Genomic DNA, 7,809 nt, shown 5'->3' on the forward strand with positions numbered 1-7,809 from the left:
TCAGCTAGGCCCCACTTCCGAAATTTAGCCACTAGCTAAAGACAAAAGTCTTCTTTTTGGGGGGAGACCTCCTATCCAATCCATGGCATCATCTTCTGAGAATTACTTGAGAGTAATAGAACTTCAGAGTCAGCCAATCAGAGTATGGGAAAGAGATAATCAAAGCTACCACCTGAGATCTGCTTATCAGCTGCCCAACCCTGAAGACAGTGCTTTCTACACGTCAGTTAATATCCAGAATAAACCTCTGCGTAAGAACTGGTATCCCAAGATAGCAACAAGGAAATGAAGGCTCTGGGAGACTGCACGACCTTCCCACACTGGTGAAGTTCATGTTCCTGTTTTCTTTTCTTGTCAGGAAGGTCAATCCTGAAGCACAGACAGCTGCCCCTCCCGGTTAATCACTCGCCTTGCATTCAGCTAATATAACCACGTAAAGGGCAAACACAATCCAAGAAGCACTTTTTGGTGTCTGACTTTGTTTCCATTGCAATCAAAAGCTAAGGAGCAAAGCATGGGGCTGTGTTTGTGAGAAATATAATCCAGAAAATGGACTAGGGCGTTAACTGATTCGAAACGTGTAACTTCTTCCCTGAAGAAATGACTGCCCTTGATGTTCGGAACAGTTCTCACGCCTACTTCTCCTCCTCGGATTCCATTTCACACCCCTTCTCCTCTGCTAACCCTTAGCTTTGTCCTCCACCCTCTTTTCTCACTAAATTCCTTTCGTAGGTGATCTCATTCTCTTGTGTGGCTTAAAATAATATTTTTGTCCCAGTGACTCATAACTCTCTATCCCCAGCTCTTAACACTCCCTTGGGCTCTAGATTTATTTATCCAACTGCCTAGTTGACATCACCTCTTAGCCATCTAATAGACATCTTAAGTTTAGCATGTTCACAATAAAATTCTTGATTTACCCACATCCGTCTTCTTTATCACAACTAGTGATGTCACCCCTACCAAGCTTCTTAAGGCAAAAAGGTAGAAATGACCCTTGCTTAGTTTTTTTCCTTACACTTCTCCTCTAGTCTCTCTCTGCACAAATATTACCAACACTTATGTCCAAATATATGTATCCAAGGTCCCATCACTTAGTACCATGCATTTGCTCCGTTCGTAACTGAAGTCACCAATCCACCTGGGCTACTTTTACTCCTCCCCAACAAAAGCTCATTCTTTGTTCAGCAGCCAACCGAGGTGAATATTCCAAAGTGCAGTTCAGGTTCATTATCTTAAAGTGTGCTATGGTTCAATCAGGTTTAGAGTAAAACGTAGCCAGCACGGCTGGATATCACACACTTTAATGCCGTGCTCTCAGACGCGACCATTTCCCCCCCACACACACACACACCCCATTCTTCCACTCCCTTGTCTTTTTCTTCTCCACTAACACACTGAGTTAAAAGTCATTCACGTCATGGACCTTCGCCACCTACTCTTTCTTCAGTACTGTGAGCTCAACCCTTAAATCTTCATTATTACTCCCTTCCCCCCTCATTTGAGTCTCACCTAAAATGTCACAACCTTGGCATCACTTTCAATGGTCGTTCTAGCTAAAATGACCTCTTCCAGTCACCTATCCAAATTCACCATATACCCTGACCCAGTGTTACTATTTTAAAAGCACCCACGTTGCTCTTTGGGCATTGAGTATTCTCTACCTCTGCTCCTTACAATGTAAAACACAAGTCAAACCTGGCTAAAGGAAGATGTCTCAGTTGGTGAAATGTTTGGTTCTGTGGTGTCAGAAGGGAGGTTAATATCCTAGAGATTGGGTAAATTAATCTCAATGTCATCTACTTGTGGTGGAGCAATCCACCAGCAATTGGTTATCAAGAAGCCTTCAGATTAAAATAGTGGTTTCTGTATTCTCCTGACTCATATTTCAAAACAGCAAGAGCCCAGCCTCTTAGGTGTACTTTCCATATTAAAATTTGAAACCATCACCCTTGGCTGTAATCCCTTAGGGGTTTGAATACGCAGTCTTGTTGCGTGGGAGCAAATCACTTGATGATAATCAAATTTCAGGACCCTATAAAACAGAAGGTTACACACATTTCTCTTTTCCAATACAGCAATGCAAGCCTAGAGTCTGACAACTGTATCAAAGCCACAAAATATGTGGTGCTAGCTCAGTCAGTGGTCAGGCGGCAGGTAGTGAGGAAATGTCAGTGCTGCTAGAACTGCAGCCATATTATTAAGTATAAATTTTATACTATGCATATAAGAGTGTCACCTGTAGAAACTTTAAAGTCATTTACCTTGCACATTTATAGTCCGAGGGTAAAAGACATAAAACAAAGCCCCCCCCCCAAAAAAAAGTGGCGATTTACAAGCAAGTGTAAGTCACGGGGAAGGTCTGAAAAATTTGGGAACTCGAAAGATTGGAAGGAGCAATTATTATCATCACCAATTGGTCAAAGTATTGATTATAGAAAACATAAGAGCCAGAGGATCGGGAAATTGGCTTTGAGACTGTGTCTCTTAGGAGTGTCAGAAGCTATGCCCACAAAGTCTCATTAATATGACTGCCTTAACGTGAGTCGAACAAGGACAAAAATCAAATGAAACACCAAAGTGGATAAGGGAAAAAAACCACAAAGTCTCAACCCTACAAAAAGAACTGTAGGCAACTAAGAAATAAATGCTGAGAGTGGGAAAAATGGCCTTCTTCAGGGAAGAGCACAGCAACTGGTTATCCAATACCAAACGGTCAGCCCTGAAAGCATACATACAAGTAACATTATACAAACCGAGCAGGTTATGTTTAAGAACATGTATATATGTGTTTACACATAAGCATATATGTAACAAATATTACTAAAAATAAGCTAACAATTTGAAAGAGAACAAGGAAGTGTGCATGGGAAGACTTGGGGGGAAGGAAAGGAAAAGAAGAAATTAAGTTATTATACTCAAAAGAAAAATAATCGATTCTAATAAAATTTCCTTACAAAAGGAGTGAAAGTTTCATACCAGTATCATATCAGTTTACTGAGCTAAAAAATTAGGTTAATATTTACCAGTTTAATAAAAAATAGTGAAGTTGTGATTCTTTATCTGAATTTCAGTTGGCTTAAGATACCTACAGTTACATGAAGTAGAAATGCATGTATCTAACAAAAAACTGGTGTGTGTGTGTGCGTGCGCGCGCGTGCATGTGTGTGTATTGGCACAAGATGTTGGTCAGAATCAGCTATCAAATGAAGCTGATTAAATTTTTGAAAAGTTATCCAGGCAAATAAACAATAAGCCTGTTTGTGGCAGTTTTATGTGGCAAAAAGTTTCAAACACAAATAGTTGTGTTTGTGAACTTCTATAAGTACACTGTTGGCTCAGAAAGCTTCTCCTTCCAGAAGGAGGAAATGTTTGAAAACCCACTCTTTAGACCAAAAGTCCTAGCCAAAGGCAAGAGAGGCCCATTGGCTGGAGAATCCCTACCCAAAGGAAATTTAATTTAATTTAATCAAGAACACACATGGAGGGGGTGGGGGAGACTTGTAATATGATTTCAGAGTAGATGGGACTCACCTCCTTCTCTCCAAATGGGAAATATACACTACCATTCTGTACTAGGTGAAAGCATAGGGGAAAACTTTATTTCCTCTTTGTGCCTCGCTTAGAAAGAACCATATCCACATGTGAAAGTGAGACTACCTGATTACCATTCAGAGATCGTAAACTTGGAGTTCTATGCCTTGAGCAGACAGGACTTTGGTACACACAAAAAGCTCTAAATAATCTCTTATTCAAACTGAATGCATGAAACATATGACTGAATCCACCACGGAGGTGGGATGGAAAGCGACACATCTCTTTTCCCAAATTAGAGCACTTATGGGAAACCATGCCTTGACGAGCATACTACTTACCAAGGTAGGGGCATGGGGATTCAAAAAAATACGTAAAGAGAATGAAGATGTGAGGGAAAATATTAAAACAGAAAAACAAAAGATAGTACAGGGAAGGAGTTCCAGTGAATACTGAAATCGCCCTTGTTTAATTTTCATTGGCTTGAAATACCCTGAACCCAAAAGGTAGGAGTAAGATTTAAAAAAAAAAAACCCGCATTGACATGATAAAAGGAAATAAACACACCAGCTGACGGTTGTGGACTACATTTATACTTCAACATTCTGTTTCTAGAACAAGACAAGTAATGCTCACACCCTAGACCCAAACATTCTGTAGGCAATCCAAAGTTTTCTCCCTAGGGGAGTAGAAACTTAGTTGGATTCTTAGACTTTTGTTTGAGGTAGAAACAGATCTTCTCTATACCTGAATGACAAGGTCTGGCTATTACCCACACCTGTTGACAATAACCTTGAGAGAGCAGAACTCTCTAATCTAAATTTAGGTGGGACCTTTGTCTGAGGTAGAAACAGACAATAACTTTAAAGGAACAGAAGTAAGTTCCAACTCTCTGACCTTTGGTTAGGGTGGAATGGCAACAACTGAGCAAGATGAAACACTCTGACCTTCAGACAAGGTGGAAATAGGCTCACAGTTTTGGGCCTCAACACGTAATTAAGTCCCAGTGGGAAACCACACAGAAGTCTTTTGCGTAGAGACTGGTGGCTAGCTGTAGTTTGATAGGCTTCTCTTTCTGGACACCAGAGCAACATAATGAGCAGAGCAACCTCCTCACAAGAGATGTATGTACAAACCATTGCTATTTCTGAATTTTAGCTGAGTTGACCTGTGTCTCAGCCTCTGGTACACTCTTTTGAAATTCTTTATTTTATTAATTCTTATTTTTAATCATCTCTAATAATCTACACACTATTTATGATCCACTCATAAAACAGGCTCATGTATCTTTCTCTAACATTTTATGTATTTTTCTGCTACATCAGTATTCATGGATGCCTAATAATCAAAGTAGGAATGGTATAAAAGTTTTTACACAATCCCATATTTATAAACCTTGATGAGCTATTTCTAGGTTTTAGTACTATACATAATAACAAAATGCACAGTCTTACAGCTAGATCCTAACATTAAGTTCATAATGATTACCACCACTTCCTATCATTTGTACATCAAAGCATATGAAATTTTAAATATTTGGGCATTCAATCATTTATTCCCATTGCATCCCAGGCAATGAAGATAGAATAATAAATATGGCATATAAAGGCTCTGGGAAGCTTAGTAACAAATTGCTTGCAAAGCATTTACTAATACCCTCAATACTTGTGCAGGAAAGAGTGCGTAAGTACTGCCCTTCTCAGACTCCCGGCCACTCTCTCATGGACCCATACATAAGTGTCCTTTTGCCATACATAGCATTATATATCTGGAATATCCTATGAACTTTTTTGAAGATGACAAGATTATAGTAATTTCTCAAGCACAGTGTGATTGAAATGCATGGGATTTTTTTTTTTTTACTTTCAGAAGAATGCACACCGCAAAGTAAATTAAGCTAAGTAAATCTCAAATGTCCATGGAGCTACTCTAGTCCACAACATGGCACTTTTATATGTAGCATTTAGTTAGTTAGTTAGTTAGTCTTTTTTTTCCTCCATAGATCATGAGACCCTTGAAAAAGAACAAGAATCTCTAAAGAAGTACAAAGGTAGCCAATTGTTGAGTCAAGCTGAGGGAGGTGGAGGGTGAGTGGATCACACCCTTGCTTACTCTTCAAAAGCAAGACAGTGAATGCCTGCAGTCTCTTTCCAGTGTTCCACGCATCACCCAGATCTCATAGCTTTACACTTACTTATATAATGATTGCATTTGTTGTTTGTGTTTTGTTTTCTCAAAATTTTGAGGAGATAAATTTTTCAAATTTACAAAGTATCAAGAAGCTTTGTTTTTTTGCACCAAGTTAACTTCCTGTGTGGTCTCCCATTTTATTGCAATATTTTTATTAGCTCATTAAGAATTCCATGCAAGCATGCAATGAATTTTAATCATATTCAATACCCCCCATACACGTCTTCCCCTTGCTATTCCCAGATCTCCCCACCCCTTTTCAGTTTCATGTCCCAACTTTTTCTTATAGCCCACTGAGTCCGATTTGTGCTTCCAATATATAAATGGATGAGGAAACATTCACTGAACCATTCAATGGACCATGTTGTTTGAATCTTACATTGAAAAACCCACCTGAAATGCTCTTGAAGAAGTTTAGAGATGCAGTAGCATAAGCTCTCAAAAGTATCTTTGCATAGTATCTATTAATTGTCTTTGGATTCCCTTATTCCTTTTATGATGTCTAATACACAGAGAGACAAATAGACCTGTAGTTAGCATGCTACATTTGGACATAGATGTGGGCTGATGGACATATATAGGTTTGCTACGCTATTGGCCTTATAACTCCTTATGTCAGTGGATCACTTTAAAATAAAAATCCTCAAACATTGAATTATCCCCTTTCTATGTTGATCACACATATTACTAATGAATATAATTCTAACCCTTCTCATATTTGCTTCTCAAATCTGTTCCAATAAAGGAAAATCTCTAGCTCCCTCCAGAAAAGCCCTTTTGGAAGTTACCTGATTAAATAAGTGTATCTAGCTGTTTTTACACTCTTAGTCAGGAAAGAAAAGAAACAACTCAAGACTGAGAAATGTTAGGTAATATTTTTTTGCATGATTAGTCCTTATGAGATGAGATGGTATGGTATAAGTGAGACCTGAATTGAATAAATGCCTCCTCATTTATGGTGACTGTTTTAACTTTAGGAGATCATTTTCATTAGCCATTTGACAGGGAGAAGCAAAAGCAAACGGTCCTGTATCCTCTAACAGCTGCAGATTCTGAGCAGAGTAAATGGCAGAAGTATATTTGGATCAAAGTGTGAACATAGTTTTCTTCCAACACTCGTTCTCAGCTCCATTTTTAAAAACTAAGAACAAGCTCTCAAGTGCACCCTCCAACTCTAGATTGACGTGGGAGTCACTAATGAGACCCACAGCCTGTAATCCTCCAGGATTCTGGAGGGAAGCTCATCTCAGTATCTCTTCCAGAAGCGGAACTTCTTGCTGCTCCTCAGCCCAGCACAAGCCCCAATTCTCAGATTCTATCCTCCATACAACAGACAGTCTGTTAGGGTCACTCCCACATGGAAAGCAGAAGGACATTATGATTATAATGTAAACCCTTACTGCAAATATCCAAACCCTAAGACAGCTCTCTTCTCGGATGAAACACTTCATCTTGCTTCTGGCTTAATGAAAATATCTTGTCTACTCCAAACCATGGCAGAGGCGATGAAGAACCACACAGTGTAGATTCTAAAAGACAAGGTCAATACTTTTTTGTTATTCTTATTCTGTTGCTTCATTTATTTTATTAAGGTTTACAGTGAGTATACAAAACAAATGGTTTTATCAACAACCATACTTATGAGAGCAAATATATTGTTTCATCTTGCTTATATTAGATCCTCATTGCTTCCCTTTCTCCTTCCAAATAGTTTCACTGTTATGTCTTATATAGTACATGAATATTATATGAATATATCTTAAGTCCAGATTCCACATATGCGAGAAACCATGCAATATGTTGTTTTTTTTCTCTCATTTCTATTATTATCTCTTGTTCCTGCCTCCTACTTCCTTTTAGGCCTCCTCATTCCCCTCTCATAGTCACTCCTCTACTTTCATGATAGGTGTGTGCATATGTGTGTGTGCTTACATTTAGATTCTATATATAAAGAAAACATGTTATTTACTTTTTTGAATCTGAGTTATTACAAGTCATGTGATTGTCTCAAGTTCTATCAATTTTCATGCAAATGGCATAATTTCATTCTTTGTGGCAAAACAGAATTTCCATATATATATATAT

Source organism: Alexandromys fortis, unplaced genomic scaffold (genome assembly GCF_014885135.2).
Source record: "Alexandromys fortis isolate MF-2015 unplaced genomic scaffold, M_Fortis_MF-2015_v1.1 scaffold_281, whole genome shotgun sequence".
Lineage (NCBI taxonomy): Eukaryota > Metazoa > Chordata > Mammalia > Rodentia > Cricetidae > Alexandromys > Alexandromys fortis.